Here is a 24,166-nt window from a genome sequence, read left to right on the forward strand (position 1 = left end):
CAGGTCCCGCCGAGATTTGAACTCGGATCGCAGGATTCAGAGTCCTGAGTGCTAAGCGTTACACCACGGGGCCGGTATAACGCAGTGTGACAGCATGCGGCGAATTTCCCAACTTCTCCCGTGCTGATAATCCAGGCAAGCAACGCCCTTTGGTCGCCAAAACCTGTTCCATAGCAGGTTGTTGGACATAATATGAATGGTCGGCCGGACCACGTCATATCACCAGACGAGTGACTGGAAACGAAGGGCCCCACATTCGGGATCCAGGTCCATACTCCATACTGCTTGTTAACCCGCTTGATGTCTAAATACACGGAAATGGGGAAGGGGAGGGGTAGATCGGTGGCCCTTCCTTCCATCTTTCCAACATATTTTACATTTGACCGTGGGGAGTTGCATGATAAGAAGCGTTTTGAAAACATTGCGACAATAACTATCCCCCTTCTCACCTCTACCCAATCCCCATAACCTTGAAGGTGCCATATCCTTGGACTAGTTGATGCCTAGGCCATGTGAAACATAGGCACATAAATGAAAGATTTCTTTGGCTCTTTTCGTAGAATCGTTCCAAAAGCATGGCGGAACGACGAAAACCTGTTAACTAACAAGTTTTTGGCCGGTGGATGATTGACGACGATACTAAGATCCGCGGCCACATTTGTCCCGTCTTATAATCAGCATCACGATGAGCATCATGCAAAACCAGGACAAGAGCCAAGCAATACTCACCCGAATTTGTACTTGAGCGATGTCACAGCTGCATCTAGCACCGAATCGTGGCAGCAACCAAGGTCCGGTTGTGGGGTAGTTTCGAAATTTGGGGCTATGTACAAATACCCAGCAATAATTGTTCTGTTTGATGTTTCCACCGCTTTGGAAAGCTGCCTATCATTAACTGTCACCGCTAGAGTAATACCACTAATATCGTCGATTCCAATCCAATCGTAACAAGTCAATGCAATGAAACAGCCATAGCGAAACAGACAGCAGGAGTAGCGAAATGACGCAAACTTGGGACTGAGCGCCCTATTACGGTATTAAACCAATGCAAACCAGCGTCAGCGGCGGTGGGTTCAAGGACACGGCCTACCTTTACCCTGACCTCTTGGTCCGGTGACCTGCCACGAGGTCACGGTCTCGCTCTAAATCATCAAAGCACTCCTGTAACCACTGGACCAGACAAATCGAGGCAGGCCCGCTGCTTGCGTACGCGCTACGGCGGGGATGCTGACAGCAAGCGTGTGGTCAAGACTGTTCCACAGGCGTGTCAAAAAACGAAACCTCTACCATGTACCGTCAGCAGGAGCCGCGTGCTTCGCGCCACGTGAGGCGGACCTCGCGCGGCTGATGGTGGTCCAATGTATATGGCAGGGACAGAGATCTGCTCGCTGGCCACGGGGTTCGTTGAAAGACACCATTCAAAGAACAGCTGTCTTCCCCGCTCTTCTCGCGATCTTACAGCCACAGAAGGCGATCCTTTATCCATCGCAGTGTCTGGCAGGTTATATAGCACGATGAGCGCATATCTCTTGGAATCTGAGAACCACACAAGATTCGCGCACTGACTAGAGCACAGCCCGCCGTAATGCAATTCACTGTCGGTCATCTCGTCTCCGCTCCACTGTTGGTCATCTCGCCTCCGCTCCACTGTTGGTCATCTCGCCTCCGCTCCACTGTTGGTCATCTTGTCTCCGCTCCACCGTTGCTCATATCATCCGCTCCACTGTTGGTCGTCGGCTCCTCTCCAGTGTTGATCGTCTCGTTCCCTCATCTGAAAGCATCGTTAAAGGATATCACATCTAGGGACGGTTGAAACGCAATGATGGCAAAGCAACCATCGCCCCACTCAAAACTTGAATGCCTTTTTCTTCTTCATTTCTCATGAGGCCTGTTCCTGTCGCTCCTCTAACCTTCTCTTACCTCATCAAAGGCTATGTTCCGCATTGAAATGAGGTTTTGAACTGAAATAGCCACCTTGAGGACCTTTCTGTGCTGTTAACACTCCTGCCTTTCTTAAAACCTAAGCATCTCTAGTTTCCGAGCTACACACCAGCGAAAATGGGGAAAGGTGTACAGGGGGGGGGGGGGGAGTCTTTCAAACTCACCTTCGTGTTCATAACGTCATAATAACGTCATTGGATCCTGTCATTCCAAGCTAATGCGGCGATTACAAGAAATAGACAGCAGAAAAATAAAATGCAGAGGCGTTCATATCTGGCGTTCTTGAGCACGATTTTGGAATATAACGGCCGCTATTGGCTCTCAATCAATGCTATGCAAGGTACGATGATATAATCAAACCGTGACACATTGAGGGGAATATTTGCTGAACAGAGCATTGTGCTGTCTACAGCAGACTTTCCTCCTAAAAAGTGTACCAATAGTCTTAAGTTAGCTTGTTTTATCACATTTGATGTTTGCTTCAGCGCCCTCAAATATGAACCATTTGCTTTAAAGCTCATCCATACTAATCTGATCGTTCCCGTGGCTCTTCCAGCCTCCTCCAAGCTCCTCAAAGCTCGCCCCGAACCTCCTCCAATCTAGTCCGGAATAAAAGCTGTCTTTTTCGGACAAGTTTGGATGAGGGTGTGGGAGACATAAGCAGCGCTGTTTACTCACATGCTTCATTGGCCCGATGTGTTACACTAACAGAAACAGAGTACTGGAACGTTAATTTGTGCACATGCATGATATATCAAATCTGTTTTTATAGTTTCGTATTCTTAAAACTATAAATACCGTACATTTTCCGAATCTGTATGCGTCTTTTCAGTACACTATACGACCATTGCTATTCGCCGTCCGTGCGCGAAAACCATGTGGCCAAATTGGGCACTGGTGGTACAGGTGATGCCTCTTCCGACGCTGTTTCCGTCTGAGCGGACCTCACCGTTCCTCCAACCTCCTCCAGAATATCTCATTTGTTTGCTTGTTTTGTTCATTTGGAGGAGCGACGGCAGCGCACTAATGGTGTCACGATGGCCGAGCGGTTCCAAGGCGCTGCGTTCAGGTCGCAGTCCGGTTCTCCGGGCGTGGGCTCGAATCCGGCTTCCGCCAGTGCTCTTCAACTCCGGCTGGGATGCGCTTGGTTGCTTCCGTTATAGCACCGCTCATCGCTTTTTCAGCATACGTATCCAGTCACTCATATTACGTGCCATTCCACCGCGCTGCTCTTGGCGCAATTACAGCTGATGAGTTGACAAGACACTTCCGTGTTTAAAAGGAGATCGGTTGCTAAGGGCTTCTCGTGGGGAACGGGGAACGGCGGCAAATAACATATGAGCTCTGAGCCATATTTAGGGTCTCTGCGAGCTACTGCTTTTCGTAATTTACACAGTCGCAGAACTCTAGCCTTTAAACCTTCTAGCCACGCCAGTACCTGGCAAGATACGTAGCAGACGAGGGCACACCTCTTGTAATCTGAGAAACACCAGACCCGCCCACACAGGCCTACTCAGCGTGATTGCATCCCTCCAGGTCACATGCCACGGAATTGCTGATTCATCTAGCGTTGGGTTCAACGACCCGGCCGAATGCGCAAAAGCATGGATGTGGACAAGTACAGCAGATATTTGAACACAGACCACAGGATTGAAAGTCCTGACTGTTAACCATTACACCACGGAGCCGTCCACAAGTGGTATAAAACAGGCAGCAAATGAAAGTGTTCCTTCCTTTTGTGTCGAGGAAGTTTATGATATGGTTTTCCCGTAGAGAGTGTTGCCTAGATTTTCTTGGAACTCAATAAGTGTGTTTTTCGTTGCATGTATCTCTCCCTTCTCCTGGTTATTCCAGAATAGCTCAGGCCAACACTAATGTGCCACCTTTATTGCAGTATTCGTACTAAAAGGCCTGAACAATCTGTGTAATATGTATTTTTGCCCAACTTTTATCATTTTGACGGACCATGGCCCAGTTGGCCTTCTGGGTCCCCAGCTAGACCCACGATCATTGCTATAATAACTTCCACTAAACATGAGCGTAATCACGTGGCATGCACAAATCCACGTCCGAGACAGGTCCCGCCGAGATTTGAACTCGGATCGCAGGATTCAGAGTCCTGAGTGCTAACCGTTACACCACGGGGCCGGTTTACCGCGGTGTAATGACATGCAGCAAATTATCCCATCATATACCGTGCTGTTAATCCAGGTACGCAGCGCCATTCAGTCGCCAAGACCAGTTCAGTCGCATGCTGTTGGGCATTATATGACTTGCAGCCTGCTCGGTGTCCAAATACACGGAAACAGTGGGGGTTAGGCCCTTCCCTCCAGCTTCTTGACATAATTAACATTGGAACGGGAGAAGTTGCATGGTGGGAAGTGTTTTGAAAATATTGTAACGTGTAGTTGTCCGTTTCTTAACTCTTGTAGCTTTCTACAATCCATAGGGTGTCGTATTATTTGTCTGATTGAGACCTAAGTCATGTGAAACATAAATATACAAGTGAATGATGTCTACGTTCTTTTCGTAGAATCGTTCCAAAAACATAGCTGGCGCGACTAAAACCTGCCAATTATTAACTATTCGGCCTTTCGATACTTGACAACGATGCTGAGAATTGCGGCCACATTCGCACTGTCTTATCATCATGATTACGCAGAAACTCACTCAAAAAGAGGACACGAACCAGCCAAAGCCCACCGAACTGGATTGATTGAATGGTAACGGCCGAATCCAGCACTGGATCTTGGGAGATGACTGGGCCCGCTCGTAGTTGCGGTTTCCAAATTTGGGGCCAGTTGCACAAATGCTGAGCAAAAATTGTTCTGTTTGTAGTTTTCCGCCGCTTGGAAGGATGCTTGCATTCGCTGTCCCTGCTAGACAGCAAATGACAAGCAACTGTCGCCTTTAAATGACATTACTAATAATGTCGACTGCAATCCAATCGTAGCAAGCCATTCCACGGAACCAGTCACCGTTCACTCAAATTTTTCGCTCGCTTGAACCAGCGCGTCAGGATGGCCGAGCGGTCCAAGGCGCTGCGTTCAGGTCGCAGTCCGGTTCTCCGGGCGTGGGTTCGAATCCCACTTCTGACATTGGATCTTTTGTGTAACTGTTGTAATTAGAGCATTGCCAATTTACTTATCACTAATTCCTGCATATCGAATCCAACAAATGCTTTTCAACCTGCTATTTCTTGTGCTCTGCTGTGTGTCCACTTGCTCACCATCATGTTCAGAATTTTGCTACGAAATCTTCGCACTCCTCAATGCTCGCCACGGTCCACACTGCCGTGCTCTCAGTCACTTTGCTAAAAGACGTAAAACAATTGATGTTTATGTTAACCTTGAGTAAGGGATCCAGCTTCGCAAAACAAGTTAGGACTCGAGGTTCAGGGGAAAAATTGGGTAACTTGGCCCAAAATGCACTACAAAATGTTTTCTCCACGGTTTAACCCAACTTATCTCAACGTTTAGGGGTCTGGTTGTCTCTCCGCACAACTGAACAGGACATCACACTCTCATCTTAAACTGTCGACTCCAGCGACGTCAAACTGATCGTCTTTCCGCAAATTATGTGGCTGATCTGCCGGCAATGTCCTTGAGCCATATAAACGTTAACACCGATACTGTGTTAAGTGTGGCATATTCGACTTACGACAAAACAATATGTGTGGTTGGACTGGAGCCCATACTTCATCTAAAAGGCACTTACGACGACCTCGGGGAGTGCGGTTGGTCAGTACACGTGCTAATATGGACGGGGGTCGGGAAGTGGCGGCCACTGGGGACTGTGCGCCCTGTTGCTGTCTTAAACCAGTGCCAACCAGCGCCAGCGGCGGTGGGTTTAAGGGCATAAGCTGCCTTTATCTTGACCTCTTGATCCGGTGACCTGCCACGAGGGCACGGTCTCGCTCTATGTCACCAAAGCACTCCTCTAACCACTCGACCAGACAAATCGAGACAGGCCCGCTGCTTGCATACGCGATGCGGCGGGGATCCTGACAGCAAGCGTGTGGTCAAGATTGTCCCACAGGCGTGCCGAAAAACGAAACCCCCTGCCATGTACCATCGGCAGGAGCCGCGTGCTTCGCGCCATGTGAGGCGGGCTTCGCGCGGCTGATGGTAGTCCCCAATGTGACACGGACAGAGACCTGCTCGCTGGCCACGGGGTTCGTTGGAAGATACCGTGGAAAGAACAGCTGTCTTCTCCGCTCTTCTCGCGATTTTACAGCCACAGAAGGCCATGTTCTGGCCACGGCAGTGCCTAGCACGCCGTGCAGCAGGATAAGCGCGAGTCTCTTTCAATTTGAGAACCACACAAGATTTGCGCACTGACTTGAGCCTGCCCGCCGTAATGCAATGTATCCCCGGTGGTCTTGCGCTCAGTTCCGGTAGTCTTGCGCTTATTGACGCAGCTAAATGCACAAAACCACGAATATGGCAGGGTCCCGCCGATATCTGAACTCGGGTCGCAGGGTGAAGAGTCCTGATTGCCAACCGTTACACCACGGGGCTTTGATCTTGAAATCATGACGCAAATCAGGGTGGCCGAAATCTGGCAAGATGCTATGATTTGGTGATAAGTTGGGTAAAACTGATAGGCTCAGTGCCCCTTCCAACCGATTTCGAAAATGACACCGCTGGTCATAGCCTAATTGCGTAAAATTCAATCGTCTTAGACACCCCTCCAACTGGCCTAGAAAACAACAGCGCTGGTCATAGCCTAGTTGCCCCCCACCTGGATCCATTCCCGCATACAGTGATGACGAGGTGATCCCCTGGCTGGAAGGCCGCGCTATGACCCGATTCAGTCCCTTCTGCGCGACATCCTAGCTGCCTCTTTGTTGGCTATCTCGTTTCCTCATCTGAAAGCAGTGTGAAAATGATATCACTTGGAGGGACCGCTCAAACGCAATGACGAGAAATCAATCCATTACCGCCCCCAAAACTTGAGGAATTGCTTCTTCCGTATTTCTCATGTGGCCTGTTTCCGTCGCTCCTCTAACCTCCTCACCTCATTTAAGACTGCGCTCCGCATTTAAATGAGGTTTTGAATTGAAATAGCCATCTTAAGGACCCTTTGGTACTGTTCACAACCCTGCCTTTCTTAAGGCCTAGGCCGCTCTAGTTTCCGAGCCACACATCCTCGAAAAGGGGAAGAGGTGTATTGGGAAGAGCAATTCGAAGTCAACTTGTCATTCATGACGTTATAATAACGTCATTCGCATCCTGTCATTCCGTGGGCCATGCGGTGATTAAGGCCAAAATAAATATACTTGCCGGGGCGTCATATCTGGCATTCGTGGGGACGATTTCCGGATATAACGGCCGTCAATTAGCTCTCAATCAATGGCATGCAAGGCACGATAACGTAATCAAACCATGACACATTGGGGAGCAAATTCACTAAACAGAGACTTGTGCTGCCTAGAGCAGACTTATCCACTTAAAAGGTATACCAATAGTCCTAAGTTAACTTGTTTCATCATGCTTGATGTTTGCTTCAACGTTCTCAAATACGAACGTTTCCTGTAAAACTCCTCCAAACTTTTCTGATCGTTCCCGTGGCCCCTTCGACATCCTCCAGGGTCTTCAAAACTCGCCCCGAACTTTCTCCAACCTAATCAGGAATGGAAGATGTTTTTTCTGAGGAGTTTGGATGAGGGTGCGTGATATATAAGCGGCGCAGTTCATTCACACGCTTGATTGGATCTATTTATTGTTTGTAACAGAAGCAGAGAGCTGGGGTGCAAATTTGGTGCGCATATGTGATATTACGGGTCTAGCTTTTATGCTTTGTTTTCATAAAACTACACGAATTGTACATCTTTCAATTTTGAATATATTTTTTCAGTTAACTTTATGTCCATTGTTATCCACCGTCAGTGCGCCAAAACTGCGCGATCAAATTAGGTACTGATACAACTGATGCCTTCTCCGAAATCGTTCCCGGCAGCAAACAGTGCTCCAGCAACCTCCACCCAAATCATCGCATGTTTATTTTTGATGAAGCAACGGAAATGCGTTCATGGCGTCAGGATGGCCGAGCGGTCCAAGGCGCTGCGTTCAGGTCGCAGTCCGGTTCTCCGGGCGTGGGTTCGAATCCCACTTCTGACAGCTACTTTTGATTCCGGATGCTTTATATGTCGTTGCTTCCGTACAGCACCGCTCATCACTTTTTTAGAATATATATCCAGGCATACATGTTTGCGTGCCATTTCACCGGGCTGCTCTGGGCATGACTGCAGCTCATTATTTGGCACTTTTAAAGACACCTTTGCGTTTGGAGGGGGATCGGTCGCTAAGAGCCTACGTGGGAGGGGGGGGGGGCGGGGGGGGGGGGGGGGCTAGTAACATATGCGCTACGAGCCATAACGGCCTCTTCGAGCTCCTGCTCCTCGCAATTTGCAAAGTTGCAAAACTCTTGACTGCAAACCATCTAGCCACGCCAGTATCTCGCAAGATGTTGTAACAAACAAGGACGGATCTCTTCTTATCTGAAAAAAAACACAAGGAACTTGCGCAATGACATCAGCACAGGCCGCCTTAGAGCAATTGTGTCCCTCCAGGCCGCGATCCACGGAGGTGTTCCTCTGGTGTTGGGTTCATCAACGCGGCCGAACGCATAAAAGCGTGGAGATGACAGGTCCCATCAAGATTCGAACTCGGATCAAAGGATTCAAAATTCTGACTGTTAACGGCTGCACCTTAAGCGGCGTGAAAGCAGGCAGAAAATAAAAAAATCCTTTTACGTCCAGGAATTTCTTACATGATTGTCCCGTAGCGAGCATTGCCAAAATTTTCTCAGAACGCAATGAATGTGTGCCTTTTCCGTTTCAGTGAACTTTTTTGGTAATTCGATCACAGTTAAGGCTAACACTACTGTATTACCTATGTATCTAACATTCCTCATAAATGCCCTTAACCATTTGCGTAGTACATTTTTGCCCAACTTTCGGCATTTTGACCGGCCGTGGTCCGGCTGGTCCCCTGGATCCGCAACCAGATCAACGCTCTACTTTACTTTCAATAAGCATGAACATAATCGCATAGAATACACAAAATTACATCCGAGACAGGTCCCGCCGAGATTTGAACTCGGATCGCAGGATTCAGAGTCCTGAGTGCTAACCGTTACACCACGGGGCCGGCATGTTGCATTAAGGCAGCATTCAGCGAATTATTCCATCATCTACAGTGCTGATTATTCATCACACAACGCTATTTAGCCGCCATAACATATTTGCTCTTCGAAGACCTGTAGGTATAACACGACTATTCGACTTTATCACGCTGTGTCTGTGCGGCATCACCAGACCAGGGGCACGATACAAATGAATCTCACAGCCCGGTTCCGTATTTATACTCTCAGATCATCCGTACCGTGTCCAAATGCACGAGAGGGGTATGGGCAGAGACGATCTCTTCTCTAGTATGACAACTCAAATGACAGTATAACTACTACGCTGCATGGCAAGAAACGTGTTTAGCGACGTAAGAAGTGTGCATGTCCATTTCCCACTTCTCGCAGGCTTCTGTGCTCCCGTCCTTGTCATGTAAGTAAGCAGATGTAAACTTTTTCACGGTAGCAAAGGTAGAGACGGGTCTGTTTCCATACCCTATCTGAACAGCATTGAAAACAGAGTCAATAAGGACAAAGCGAATCCACTGTTGTCATTTACGCCACGAGTTGCCTCACCTGTAGACCACTTACATAGAAGGTCGACACGCAATGGCGACAAATCAAGCCAAAGCCACAGCCGAAGCACCAATGGTATTATTCACCCTGACTCTCATGTGTCAGGATGGTCGAGCGGTCCGAGGCGCTGCGTTCAGGTTGCGTCTCCGATCTCCGGGCGTGGGTTGGAATTCCATTGCTAACGTGGCTTTTCGATATCGAGTGCTCTCGTTTTATTCCTCCCACATAGCGTTGCACAGCACTCACCTCAGCATATGTTACTAGATATACAGATGACTACGTGCCAGCCCTCAGGTTTCCACGGGCGTGGCTGCCTTGATAAAGCAGGACAGGCTGACCCTAAGAATATGTCCAGGTCTGTTGGCGTCTTCGCTATGCTTTGACGGTGATGATAACATGGGCTCCACCCTCCCCTCTTTATTGATGAAGAAATGCTTGGCCATCAATATCGCTGCAGTTTGCTCTCAATCAGCACATGACTTACGACTTGGCACGATAATCTCGCATTTAAAACTTATTACAACCAAGCTATACTTAAAAGTAGAGTGTGTTTGCAAACGAGAGGACTGTTGAACACGGAGTGAGTGCCACCTTTTCACCCATGCTCTGTTTGGGAGAAAGGTACCGAACCCACAAACCAGTGGCGCTGGAGAAGGCGCTAAGCTACCGCTATCTCTCGCAAGTGTGCATCTCTCGCAATTTGAGAACCACACGAGACTTGCGCCCTGACTTCAGCAGTGCCCGCCTTTGCGCAATGGTATTCCCACATAACGTGCCACGTGAGTGTTGCTTCCAGTAGTCCTAGGCTAATTAACCTGACTGAATACACAAAGCCATGCGCGAGACAAATCTCGGCAAGATTTGAACTCGGATCACAAGAATCAGAGTCCTCAGTGCTACACGTTACACTACGGGTTCGGTGGGCGATAACGGGACAACGGGCAGTGCATTATCCTGCAAGTCTACCGTGCTGATAATAAAGTATATAACGCCCTTCGGTAGCCAGGGCCTGTTCAGCCGCAGGCTGTTCGGCATAATATGAAAAGTGGGCTGGATCATGTCATACCACCAGGCGAGTGACTGGAAACAACGGGATCCTATAATCAGGATCCAGATTCATAGCACATATTACCTGGCAGCCTACTCGGTGTCCAACTGCACGGAAACGGGGGAGGGGGAGCGGTGAGGGTGTTTGAAGGGATCGGTGATCCTTGCCTCCAACTTCTTAACACAAGTAACATTAGGCCAGAGGGAGTTGCATGCTAAGAAATACTTTCAAAACGTTGAAAATGTATTTATCCCGTCCCTACCGCTAACAATTTCCACGACTGTTATATCCATAGACAAATCAAAACCTAGGTCAGGGAAAATATAGGTACATTAATGGATGATTGCTTGCTCTTTTTACGTTCTTTTCGTTTGCTCATTCTAAGGTACAGCTAGGACGACTAAAACATGCAAACTAAAGAATATATGATCAATGGATGCTTGAAAACGATGCTGAGACCTGTGGTCACCTTCGTACTGTCTTATGATCATCATCGCGAAGAACACCACGTACAACCAGGGCAAATACAAACCAATGTCCACCCAAGTTGATATTGAAGGATGTTACGGTTATATCTGGTACCGGATTTTGGCAGCAGCCAGGGTCCGATTGTGGGGGCAAATTTCAAACTGGGACCGGTTGCACACACACCAGGCGCAACCTGCGCTTTTAGTCGCTTTTCACCGTCTTGAAATGTTGTTTGTCATTTGTTTTCGCCACCAGAAATGTCCTTCAATAATATCAAAAATATTGCCGATTGGGACCGAAAAGTACCAACTCACTGAAAGAAGGCACCAACGACGCACAGCCCGATTTTTCGCTCGCGTCCACCCCGTGCGTCAAGATGGCCGAGCGGTCCAAGGCGCGGCGTTCAGGTCACAGTCCGGTTCTCCGGGCGTGGGTTCGGATCCCACTTCTGACATGGTTTTTCGGTATCGGGTACCACCACATATCATATCCACATACCTATTACATAGCGCCGCACACCACGTACTTCAACCTGCCTAGCAAAACATATACATGATTGTGCGCCACTCATCGGTTTTCCTGCGCGTGACTGAAAGAGTTGAGCCTGGCAGGCTGGGACCCAGCGATACTTCAGGCCTCCTGGGATCATCGCCATGCGTGATGCCGATGATAACCTCAACCAACATGTGACCCCCCATGTTGCCGAGTGCACAGCTCTCGTAATCCGAAGCTCACACAAGACTTGCACCCGAACGTCGATCATCGTTCACCTTAGCGCAAATATGTTTCCACATTACGTGCCGCAGAATTGTCGGATGCCTGTAGTCTTAGGTGGATCGACCCGGTTGAATGTACAAAACTACGGGTGCGACAGGTCCCGCCGAGATTTGAACTCGGATCGCAGGATTCAGAGTCCTGAGTGCTAACCGTTACACCACGGGGCCGGTCTCCGGATGTATGACGGCATGCAGAAAATTATCCCATTATCTTCCGCGCTGATAATCCAGCACACAACGCCCTCCGGCCGCCAATACGTATTCTCCTGGCGATCGCCGCGAGGTATAACACAACTAATCGACTTTATCATGTGATGAAAAGTTCAAATGCGTCAGCCGCGTTCAAATGCATGAGAAGGGCATAGGCAGAGGCGGCCACTCATTCGGTTCTATAACTCAAATAACAGTGTATCTGCTACGCTGCGTGACAAGAAATGTGTTCATCAATCTGAAAAAATGCGCATGCCCACTTCTCACATATCGCAGGTTACTGCGCTCCTGGAGATTTATTCATTTGCTTGTTTATTTAGGACAGAAGAATTCTACAGTCAAAAGCCCAATTATGGAAACAGTCCAGTTTTAAAAACAATAAGTATACGATACACACAAACAAAAAAACTTAACCAAACACACACATATACACATTACACAGTCCCACATACACCTTAGCTCAGACACAGCGGTCATCAAGAGAATGTTCCATGTGTGCCGGCGAACCTAAGCACATCAGATCGGAATGATTTTGTTGGCTGAAAAAGTCAGTTGAGGGCGAATCTTGCAAAAAGTGATTGCAGACAACGGGTAGTCGTGCGACAAACCCATTGTTAACAATGTGGACCCTTGCAAGTGCCTCGTGGAAAAGGGCGGTATGCCATGAACGCCCAACGGGTGTAGTCAAACTGAAAAGTAATGTCATGTGAATGCAGTCAAGCCTGTGATGATATATCTTGTATAGAAATGAGATGTCTTAGACTGCAGGCGCACTTTGATAGTCTCTGTAAGTGGTCCAAAACCTGGAGACTAAAACTGGGGTGCCATTTAATTAGGGAGTCTAAAATCTCTTCGCGGTAGCATTAGTAGTTCAGCAGTTGATGTCGTTCGAAGCCTTACCTGCATGAAAAATAGAGTAAACAAGGATAAAACGCATCTATTGTTGCCCAAATCATCAGCGCTAATCGTTGCACAACGGGGCTGGTGGGTGATTGCGGGACAACAGACAGCAAGTTCTCTCACATGCCTACCGTGCTGATGATCAAGCATATAACGCCATGCAGTCCCCAGGACCGGTTCAGTCGCAGTCTGTTCGGCATTATATGAAAAGTCCTCTGGATCATGTCATATCACCAGGTGAGTGACTGGAATCAGCGGGATCCTATAATCGCGATCCATATTCATAGTACATGCCACCTGGCAACCTACTCGGCGTCCAAATGCACGGAAACGGAAGGGGGATGGGGTCTGGGGGATCGGTGGCCCTTGCCTGCAACTTCTTAACACAAGTAAGATTAGACCAGAGGGAGTTGCATGGTAAAACAATTGTGTAATGATGTCCTTATCCCATCCTTACCGCTCACAATTCCTCACGGTTGTCATACCACTGGACGAATGGATGTCGGGATCAGGTGAAATATACGTACATGAGTGAATGGTTACTTGCTCTTTTTACTCTCCTTTCGCAGTCCCGTTCCAAAAGTATAGCTAGGGCGGCTAAAACATGGAAATTGATATGCACGTGGCCAGTGAATGCTTGACAACGATGGTGAGATCCGCGGGCACGTACCGTCTTATGAACATCATCACGTAGAACATCGCGTAAAACCAGGAAAAGTACCACCAATGCCCACCCGAATTTGAAATTGAAGGACGTGGCGACTACATCCAGCACCAGATCTCGGCAGCAGCTAGGGTCCCGTTGTGGGGCAGGCTTGAAACCTGAATCAAATCGGTTGCCCACACACACCAGGTACAAATTGCGCTATTAAGCGCTTTTCACCATCTTGGAATGCCGTTTGTCATTTAGTGCTCTCACTGGGAATTTCACAAATAACATCACAAATATTGTAGATTAACCAATTTGCAACAAATCATTTAAAGAAGCCGCCACCGACGCGCAGCCCACTTTTTCACCCTTCCTACCGCTATATGTCAGGATGGCCGAGCGGTCCAAGGCGCTGCGTTCAGGTCGCAGTCCGGTTCTCCGGGCGTGGGTTCGAATCCCACTTCTGACAGGGCTTTTCGGTATTGGGTACCACCACATGTCTACCACATAGCGCCGCACATCACATACTTTAGCCTGCCTAGCAGAATATATAGGTGATTGAGCGCCATTCATCGGTTTTCCTGCGCGTGACTGAAGTAGTTGAGCCTAGCAGGCTGAGACCCAGCAATGCTCCAGGCCTCCTGGGAACATCGCTATGCGTGATGACGATGATAATCTCAACCAACGTGTGACCCCCATGTTGCTGAGTGCGCAGCTCTCGTAATCCGAAAATCACACAAAACTTGCGCCCGAACTTCAATCATTGTCCGCCTTAGCGCAGTTATGTTCCCCACATTACGTGCCACATACGTGTCGGATGCCAGTAGTCTTAGGTGGATCGACTCGGTTGAATGTACAAAACTACGGGTGTGGCAGGTCCCGCTGAGATTTGAACTCGGATCGCAGGATTCAGAGTCCTGAGTGCTAACCGTTACACCGCGGGGCCGGCGTGTGGAGATGTGACTGCATGCGGCGAATTATCCATCATCGACCGTGCTGATAATCCAGTATATATCGCCCTTCGGGCACCACGACGTGTTCTCCTGCCGGTAACCTCTACACGAAAAGTCGGGTTGTTCATGTTGTATCTGTGCGACATCACCAGACAAGTGACTGGATGCAAATGAATCCTACAACCTGGATCCAAGCTGTGACTACCTGGTAACTTGTGCTGCACCCAAACGCACCAAAAGGGGGATGAGCATGGGCAGTTAGGTCTCCACTTTTGAAACCCAAACAGCGATACACCTGCTACACTGCATAGCAAGAAATGCCTGTACCAATCTGAAAGTGTGTGAAACACCGAAAAGTAACAACTCATTGAAAGAAGGCACCAACGACGCACAGCACAAATTTTCGCTCGCGTTCACAGCATATGTAATGATGGCCGAGCGGTCCAAGGCGTTGCACTCAGGCCGCCAATACGTATTCTCCTGGCGATCGCCGCTAGGCATAACACAAATAATTGGCTTTATCATGTGATGAAAAGTTCAAATGCGTCAGCCACGGTCAAATGCGTGAGAAGGGCATAGGCGGAGGTGGCCAATCATTCAGTTCTACAGCTCAAATAACGGTGTATCTACTACGCTGCGTGACAGTAAATGTGTTCATCAATCCGGGAAAATGCGCATTCCCACTTCTCACATATCACAGGTTACTGCGCTCCTGGGGATTTATTCAGTTACTTGTTTATTTAGGACAGAAGAATTCCACAGACAATAGCCCAATTACGGAAACAGTCCAGTTTTAAAAAACAATAAGTATACGATGCACACAAACGAAAAAACTTAGCCAAACACACACATACACACATTACACAGTCACACATACACCTTACACGCTCAGACACAGCGGTCATCAAGAGAATGTTCCATGTGTGCCGGCGAACCTAAGCACATCAGATCGGAATGACTTTGTTGGCTGAAAAAGTAGTTGAGGGTGAATCTTGCAAAAAGAGATTGCAGACAGCGGGTAGTCGTGCGACAAACCCATTGTTAACAATGTCGACCCCTGCAAATGCCTCGTGGAAAAGGGCGGTATGCCATAGAGGCCCAACGGGTGTAGTCAGGCTGAAAAGTAATGTCATGTGAGCGCAGTCAAGCCTGTGATGATATATGTTGTATAGAAATGAGATGTCTTAGACTGCAGGCGCATTTGGATCGCCTCTGTAAGTGGTTCAAAATCTGGAGATTAAAACTGGGGTGTCATTTAGTTAGGGAATCTGAAATCTCTTCGCGGTAGCATTAGTGGCTAAGTAGTTGGTGTCGTTCGAAGCCTTACCTGCATGAAAAATAGAGAAAACAAGGACAAAACGCATCAATTATTGCCCAAATCATCAGCGCTAATCGTTGCACCACGGGGCTGGTGGGTGATTGCGGGACAACAGACAGCAAGTCCTCTCACAACCTACCGTGCTGATAATCAGGCAAACAACGCCCTTCGGTCGTCAGGACCCGTTCAGTCGCAGGGCATAATGTGAACAGTCAGCTGGATCATGTCATGTCAGCAGACATGTGGCTGGAAAGAAAGGCCTATAACCAGGATTCAGATTCATAGTACATACTACCTGGCAACCTACTCGGCGTCCACGGTACACGGAAACGGTGGGGGAGCTGAGTTGCATTACACCAGTGAGAGTTGCTTGGCAACAAATGTTTTCAACTCGTATAAAGATACACTTATCCCATCCCTGCCGCTCGCAATTCCCCACCAGTGTTGTATCATTGGACGAATGGATACGCCGTCTGGTGAAAGATACGTACATTTATAAATGGTTACTTGCTCTTTTAACGCTCCTTTCGTATTTCTGTTCCAAAAGTATAGCTAGGACGACTTAAACATGGAAATTGGCAAGCATTAATAAGTGGCCAGGGAATGCTTGACAACGATGCTGAGACTTGTGGCCACCTTCGTACTGTCTGATCATCATCATCACGTAAAACATCGCGTAGAACATCGCGTAAAACCAGAGCAAGTACCAACCAATGCCTACCCGAGTTTGAAATTGAAGGATGTGACGACGATATCTAGCACCAGATCTCGGCAGAAATCAGGGTCCGGTTGTGGGGCAAACTTCAAACCTGGGCCGGTTGCACACACACCGGGCACAAATTGCGCTATTAACCGCTTTTCACCGCCTTGGAATGCTGTTTGTCATTTATTGCCCTCACTAGGAATTTCCTAAATGACATCACAAATATTGTAGATTAACGAAATTGCAACAAATCATTGAAAGAAGCCGCCACCGACGCGCAGCTCAATTTTTCGCCCGCATGGTGACCATGTGTCAGGATGGCCGAGCGGTCCAAGGCGCTGCGTTCAGGTCGCAGTCCGGTTCTCCGGGCGTGGGTTCGAATCCCACTTCTGACAATAATTTTAGATAATGGTCGTTTCACTTTTCGTTGTTTCCATATGACACTGCTGTTTGCTCTTTCAGCAGTAGCTCAGCACACATGCTTATGTGCCATTTCAACTGGTTGCTCCGGCAATAATAACACTTCATGGTTTGACAAGAGACCTTCGCCTGCAATAAGAGGTACGTTGTTACGAGCCTACGGACTGGGTGAGCGCTTGTAGTATGCTAATTACGGGCCATAGGGAATTCTACGGACTCGCACTTCCCACAATTTACAGTCACAAAACTCTAGCATTTAGCGACCCTCTAGCTACTCCAGTGCCTGGCGAGACGTGTAGCAAACAAGCGCGCAGCTCTTGTAATCTGAAAAACGCACAATGCTCACGCACTTGCTCGCTTGCTTGCACATGCCATTATTTCTCTTCATGTCACGTGTCACGGAGTGGAATTATATAGCCTCGGGCTCATCGACGCGGTCGAATGCGCAAAAACATGCGTATGAAAGGTCCCGCCGAGATTTGAACTCGGATCGCAGGATTCAAAGTCCTGAGTGCTAACCATTACACCACGGGACCGCCATTTTTTGTTGTAACAGCAGGCAGTAAATGAAAGTTTTCCTTACTTTTACGTAAAAATCATCCACGACTGATTTCTCGTGGTGAGCTCTGTTTAGATATTTTCCGAAATTGATTTCGATTTGGATTTCGATCGAAATTCAACTGAAATGGAAACACGAACTGGCGGCTTGATCATGTCATGAAAAGTCAAAATGCGTCAACCGCGTCCAAATGCATGACAAGAGGATGGGCAGAGGCGACCACTCCCTCATTTCTACAACTGAAATGACAGAAAACTGCTATGCTGCATGACGAGAAATATGTAAACCAGTACGGAAAAGGTGCATGTCCATTCCCATTCTGGCAGGTTCCTGCGCTTCTGTGGGTGTCATATTGGTTACGGAATATGAAATCTCTTCGCGGTAGCAGCAGCAACAAAGGACTGATGCCGTGCAAAGCCTGAACTGCATGGAAAATAGGGTAAAAAGGACAAGACGCACCTATTGTTGCCCAAGTCCTCAGTGCTAGCCGTTACACCACGGGGTCGGTGGGTGATAGCGAGACAGCAGACGGCGAGTTCTTTCACAGACCTGCCGTTCTAATAATCAAGCATGCAACGCCTTTGCTCGCCAGGGCCTGTTCAGCAGCAGGCTGTTCGGCATAATATGAATAGTCGGCAGGGTCATGTCATATCACCAGGGGATGGACGCGAAACATCGGGATCCTGTAATAATCGGGATCCAGGTTCATAGCACATGCTACCTAGCAATCTATTCGGTGTCTAAATTTAGGAAAACGGGGAGAAGGGGAGGAGGTTTGGGAGATCGGTGGCCCTTGTCTCCAGCTTCCTAACACAAGTAATATTATACCAGGGGGAGATGCACTGTAAAAAATGTTGGCAAAGCGTTGAAAGGTGTGCTCATCCCGTCCCTACTGCTCGCAATTTTCCACGGCTGTTATATCAATAGACAAATCGATACCTGGGTCAGGTAAAATATAGGTACATTAGTGGATGATTGCTTCCTAATGGTACCGTCTTTTCGTTTGCCCGTTCCAAGAGTAAAGCTAGGGTGACTAAAACACGCAGACTGCTAAGTATATGATCAATGGGCACTTGACAACGATGCTGAGACCTGTGGCCACATTCGTACTGTCGTAGTATCATCACCACGAAGAACATCACGTAAAACCAGGACAAGGAGCAACCGATGCCCACCCGAGTTTGAAATCGAAGGATGTCACGGCTACATCTAGTACCGGGTTTTGGCAGCAGCCAGGGTCCGGTTGTGGGGCAAATTTCAAACTGGGACCGGTTGCACACACACCGGGCACAACGCGCGCTTTTAGTCGCTTTTCACCGTCTTAAAATATTGTTTGTCATTCGTTTTCTTCACCAGAAATGTCCAAAAATGTCCTTAAAGTGTCCAACGACGCACAGCCCAATTTTTCGCTCGCGTCCACCCCATGCGTCAGGATGGCCGAGCGGTCCAAGGCGCGGCGTTCAGGTCACGGTCCGGTTCTCCCGGCGTGGGTTCGAATCCCACTTCTGACAGGGTTTTTCGGTATTGGGTACCACCACTTATCATATCCACATATCTATCACATACTGCCGCACATCACGTACTTCAGCCTGCCTAGCAAAGCATATAGATGATTGTGCGCCATTTATCAGTTTTCCTGCGCGTGACTGAAGTAGTTGAGCCTAGCAGGCTGAGACCCAGGAATGATCCAGGCCTCCTGGGAACATCGCTATGAGTGATGACGATGATAACCTCAACCAACATGTGATCCCCATGTTGCTGAGTGCGCAGCTCTCGTAATCCGAAACTCACACAAGGCTTGCGCCCGAACTTCAATCATTGTCCGCCTTAGCGCAATTATGTCCCCCACATTACGTGCCGCGGAAGTGTCGACTCCTTGTAGTCTTAGGTGGATCGACCCGGTTGAATGCACAAAACTACGGGCGCTGGAGGTCCCGCCGAGATTTGAACTCGGATCGCAGGATTCAGAGTCCTGAGTGCTAACCATTACACCACGGGGCCGGCGTGTGGCGATGTGACTGCATGCCGCGAATTAACAGCATGCTGATAATCGACCATGCTGATAATGCATGCAGGAATTAACAATCCACCATGCTGATAATCCAGTGTATATCGCCCTTCGGGCACAAAGACGTGTTCTCCTGCCGAAAACCTCTATACGAAAAGTCGGCTTGATCGTGTTGTATCTATGCAACGTCACCAGACAAGTGACTGGATGCAGATTAATTTTACAACCTGGATCCAAGCTGTGACTACCTGATAACCTGTGCTGCACCCAAATGCACCAGAAGGGGGATGAGCATGGGCAGTTAGGTCTCCAGGTTTGAAACCCAAACAGCAATACACCTGCCACGCTGCATAGCAAGAAATGCGTCTACCAATCTGAAAGTGTGTGAAACACCGAAAAGCAACAACCCATTGAAAGAAGGCACCAACGACGCACAGCCCAAATTTTCGCTCGCGTTCACCCTATGTGTAATGATGGCAGAGCGGTCCAATGCGCTGCGCTCAGGTCGCAGTCCGGTTCTCCGGGCGTGGGTTCGAATCCCACATCTGACAAGAATTCTGCTGTCGAGTGCTCTCGTTTTTTTCTCCGGTAAAGCCCTGCATATCACGTACTCCAGCCTATCTAGCAAAACATATAGACGATTGTGCACCACTCATCGGTTTTCCCCGGGCGTGACTTAAGTGGTTGAGCCTGGCATGATGAGGTGCAGAATGTCTCCAGGTATTCTGGCGTCATCGCTGTACACTGATGACGATGATAACCTAATTCAGCATGTAACCCCCATGTGGTTATGACTCATGCGGATGGGTGCTCATCTCTGGTGATTTGAAAATCACACGGGCATTTAATCACTGTCCGCTTTAATCGATCCGGTTGAATGCACAAAACTACGGGCGTTACAGGTCCCGCCGAGATTTGAACTCGGATCGCAGGATTCAGAGTCCTGAGTGCTATCCGTTACACCACGGGGCCGGTCTCCAGATATATGATGGCATGCAGAAAATTACCCCATTGTCTTCCGCGCTGATAATCCAGCACACAACGCCCTCCGGCCGTCAATACGTATTCTCCTCGCGATCGCCGCTAGGTATAACACAAATAAGCGGCTTTATCGTGTGATGAAAAGTCCAAATGCGTCAGCCGCGTTCAAATACATGAGAAGGGCATAGACAGAGGCGGCCACTCACTCAGTTCTATAACTCAAATAACAGTGTACCTGCTACGCTGCGTGACAAGAAATGTGTTCATCAATCTGAAAAAATGCGCATGCCCATTTTTGACATATCGCAGGTTACTGCGCTCCGGGAGATTTATTCATTTACTTGTTTATTTAGGACAGAAGCATTCCACAGTCAAAAAGCCCAATTACGGAAACAGTCCAGTTTTAAAAACAATAAAAATACGATGCACACAAACAAAAAAACTTAACCAAACGCACACATATACACATTACACAGTCGCACATGCACCTTGCACGCTCAGACACAGCGGTCATCAAGAGAATGTTCCATGTGTGCCGGCGAACCTAAGCACATCAGATCGGAATGATTTTGTTGGCTGAAAAAGTCAGTTGAGGGTGAATCTTGCAAAAAGTGATTGCAGACAACGGGTAGTCGTGCGACAAACCCATTGCTAACAACGTCGACCCCTGCAAGTACCTCGTGGAAAAGGGCGGTATGCCATGAAGGCCCAACGGGTGTAGTCAGGCTGAAAAGTAATGTCATGTGAGCGCATTCAAGCCTGTGATGATATATGTTGTATAGAAATGAGATGTCTTAGACTGCAGGCGCATTTGGATCGCCTCTGTAAGTGGTTCAAAATCTGGAGATTAAAACTGGGGTGTCATTTAGTTAGGGAATCTGAAATCTCTTCGCGGTAGCATTAGTGGCTAAGTAGTTGGTGTCGTTCGAAGCCTTACCTGCATGAAAAATAGAGAAAACAAGGACAAAACGCATCAATTATTGCCCAAATCATCAGCGCTAATCGTTACACCACGGAGCCGGTGGGTGATAACGGGACAACAGGCAGCAAGTTCTCTCACAAGCCTACCTTGCTGATAATCAGGCGAACAACGCCCTTCGGTCGTCAGGACCCGTTCAGTCGCAGGGCATAATGGGAACAGCCAGCTGGATCATGTCATGTCAGCAGACATGTGGCTGGAAAGAAAGGGAACCTATAACCAGGATTCAGATTCATAGTACATACTACCTGGCAACCTACTCGGATAATTCAAATACACGGAAACGTTGGGGGAGTTGAGTTGCATTGCACCAGAGAGAGTTGCATGGTAATAAATGTTTTCAACTCGCATAAAGATGTACTTATCCCATCCCTACCGCTCGCAATTCCCCCACCGGTGTTGTATCATTGGACGAATGGATACGCCGTCAGGTGAAAGATACGTACATTAATAAATGGTTACTTGCTCTTTTTACTCTCCTTTCGTATTTCCGGTCCAAAAGTATAGCTCGGACGACTTAAACATAGAAATTGGCAGGCATTAATAAGTGGCCAGGGAATGCTTGACAACGATGCTGAGACTTGTGGCCACCTTCGTACTGTCTGATCATCATCATCATGTAGAACATCGCGTAAAACCAGAGCAAGCACCAACCAATGCCTACCTGAGTTTGAAATTGAAGGATGTGACGACGATATCTAGCACCAGATCTCGGCAGAAGCCAGGGTCCGGTTGTGGGGCAAACTTCAAACCTGGGCCGGTTGCACACACACCGGGCACAAATTGCGCTATTAGGCGCTTTTCACCGCCTTGGAATGCTGTTTGTCATTTATTGCCCTCACTAGGAATTTCCTAAATGACATCACAAATATTGTCGATTAACCAAATTGCAACAAATCATTGAAAGAAGCCGCCACCGACGCGCAGCCCAATTTTTCGCCCGCGTAGTCACTATGTGTCAGGATGGCCGAGCGGTCCAATGCGCTGCGTTCAGGTCGCAGTCCGGTTCTCCGGGCGTGGGTTCGAATCCCACTTATGACATCGATAATGGTCGTTTCACTTTTCGTTGTTTCCATATGACACTGCTGTTCGCTCTTTCAGCAGTTGCGCAACACACATGTTTATGTGCCATTTCAACTGGTTGCTCCGGGAATAATAACACTTCATGGTTTGACAAGAGATCTTCGCCTGCAATAGGAGGTGCACTGTTACGAGCTTACGGATTAGGTGAGCGCTTGTAGCATGCTAATAACGGACCATAGGGAATTCTACGGACTCGCGCTTCCCACAATTTACAGTCACAAAACTCTAGCATTTAGCGACCCTCTATCTACTCCAGTGCCTGGCGAGACGTGTAGCAAACAAGCGCGCAGCTCTTGTAATCTGAGAAACGCACAATGCTCACGCACCTGCTCGCTTGCTTGCTTGCACATGCCATTATTTCTCCTCATGGCACGTGTCACGGAGTGGAATTGTGTAGTCTCGGGCTCATCGACGCGGTCGAATGCGCAAAAGCATGCGTATGACAGGTCCCGCCGAGATTTGAACTCGGATCGCAGGATTCAAAGTCCTGAGTGCTAACCATTACACCACGGGACCGCCATTTTTTGCTGTAACAGCAGACAGTAAATGAATGTTTTCCTTACTTTTACGTAAAAATCATCCACGACAGATTTTCCGTGGCAAGCTCTGTTTAGATATTCTCCGAAATTGATTTCGATTTGGATTTCGATCGAAATTAAACTGAAATGGAAACACGAACTGGCGGCTTGATCATCCTATGAAAAGTCGAAATGCGTTAACCGCGTCCAAATGCATGACAAGAGGATGGGCAGAGGCGACCACTCCCTCATTTTTACAGCTGAAATGACAGAAAACTGCTATGCTGCATGACGAGAAATATGTAAACCAATACGGAAAAGGTGCATGTCCATTCCCATTCTGGCAGGTTCCTGCGCTTCTGTGGGTGTCATATTGGTTACGGAATATGAAATCTCTTCGCGGTAGCAGCAGCGACAAGGGACTGATGCCGTGCGAAGCCTGAACTGCATGGAAAATAGGGTAAAAAGGACAAGACGCACCTATTGTTGCCCAAGTCCTCAGTGCTAGCCGTTACACCACGGGGCCGGTGGATGATAGCGAGACAACAGACAGCGAGTTCCCTCACAGGCTTACCGCTCTAATAATCAAGCATGCAACGCCCTTCGGTCGCCAGGGCCTGTTCAGCAGCAGCCTGTTCGGCATGATATGAATAGCCGGCAGGATCATGTTATATCACCGAGGGATGGACGCGAAGCATCGGGATCCTGTAATAATCGGGATCCAGATTCACAGCACATGCCGCCTGGCAACCTATTCGGTGTCCAAATGTACGAAAACATGGGGGAGGGGGTTTGGGGATCGGTGGCCCTTATCTCCAGCTTCTTAACACAAGTAACATTATACCAGGGGAGTTGCATTGTAGGAAATGTTTGCAAAGCGTTGAAAGGTGTGCTCATCCCGTCCCTACTGCTCGCAATTTTCCACGGCTGTTATATCAATAGACAAAT

The 24,166-nt window shown here is 48.2% G+C and overlaps 10 non-coding genes across 10 annotated transcripts; 4 read left to right on the forward strand and 6 right to left on the reverse strand.

Moving 5' to 3' along the window:
• Positions 1–4,017: 4,017 nt before the first annotated feature.
• Positions 4,018–4,089, reverse strand: TRNAQ-CUG (transfer RNA glutamine (anticodon CUG)). The gene has a single exon. It is a non-coding gene; the product is annotated as a tRNA-Gln (tRNA).
• Positions 4,090–4,955: 866 nt separating this feature from the next.
• On the forward strand, positions 4,956–5,039 carry TRNAL-CAG (transfer RNA leucine (anticodon CAG)). The gene has a single exon. It is a non-coding gene; the product is annotated as a tRNA-Leu (tRNA).
• Positions 5,040–7,979: 2,940 nt separating this feature from the next.
• On the forward strand, positions 7,980–8,063 carry TRNAL-CAG (transfer RNA leucine (anticodon CAG)). The gene has a single exon. It is a non-coding gene; the product is annotated as a tRNA-Leu (tRNA).
• Positions 8,064–9,023: 960 nt separating this feature from the next.
• On the reverse strand, positions 9,024–9,095 carry TRNAQ-CUG (transfer RNA glutamine (anticodon CUG)). Its single transcript has one exon. It is a non-coding gene; the product is annotated as a tRNA-Gln (tRNA).
• Positions 9,096–12,033: 2,938 nt separating this feature from the next.
• Positions 12,034–12,105, reverse strand: TRNAQ-CUG (transfer RNA glutamine (anticodon CUG)). The gene has a single exon. It is a non-coding gene; the product is annotated as a tRNA-Gln (tRNA).
• A 1,976-nt stretch (positions 12,106–14,081) lies between these two features.
• TRNAL-CAG (transfer RNA leucine (anticodon CAG)) lies at positions 14,082–14,165 on the forward strand. Its single transcript has one exon. It is a non-coding gene; the product is annotated as a tRNA-Leu (tRNA).
• Positions 14,166–16,981: 2,816 nt separating this feature from the next.
• TRNAL-CAG (transfer RNA leucine (anticodon CAG)) lies at positions 16,982–17,065 on the forward strand. Its single transcript has one exon. It is a non-coding gene; the product is annotated as a tRNA-Leu (tRNA).
• A 489-nt stretch (positions 17,066–17,554) lies between these two features.
• TRNAQ-UUG (transfer RNA glutamine (anticodon UUG)) lies at positions 17,555–17,626 on the reverse strand. Its single transcript has one exon. It is a non-coding gene; the product is annotated as a tRNA-Gln (tRNA).
• Positions 17,627–19,578: 1,952 nt separating this feature from the next.
• TRNAQ-CUG (transfer RNA glutamine (anticodon CUG)) lies at positions 19,579–19,650 on the reverse strand. Its single transcript has one exon. It is a non-coding gene; the product is annotated as a tRNA-Gln (tRNA).
• A 3,494-nt stretch (positions 19,651–23,144) lies between these two features.
• On the reverse strand, positions 23,145–23,216 carry TRNAQ-UUG (transfer RNA glutamine (anticodon UUG)). Its single transcript has one exon. It is a non-coding gene; the product is annotated as a tRNA-Gln (tRNA).
• Positions 23,217–24,166: the final 950 nt, after the last annotated feature.

Source organism: Pollicipes pollicipes, unplaced genomic scaffold (assembly GCF_011947565.3).
Source record: "Pollicipes pollicipes isolate AB1234 unplaced genomic scaffold, Ppol_2.1 Scaffold_2686;HRSCAF=3144_pilon_pilon_pilon, whole genome shotgun sequence".
Taxonomy (NCBI): domain Eukaryota; kingdom Metazoa; phylum Arthropoda; class Thecostraca; order Pollicipedomorpha; family Pollicipedidae; genus Pollicipes; species Pollicipes pollicipes.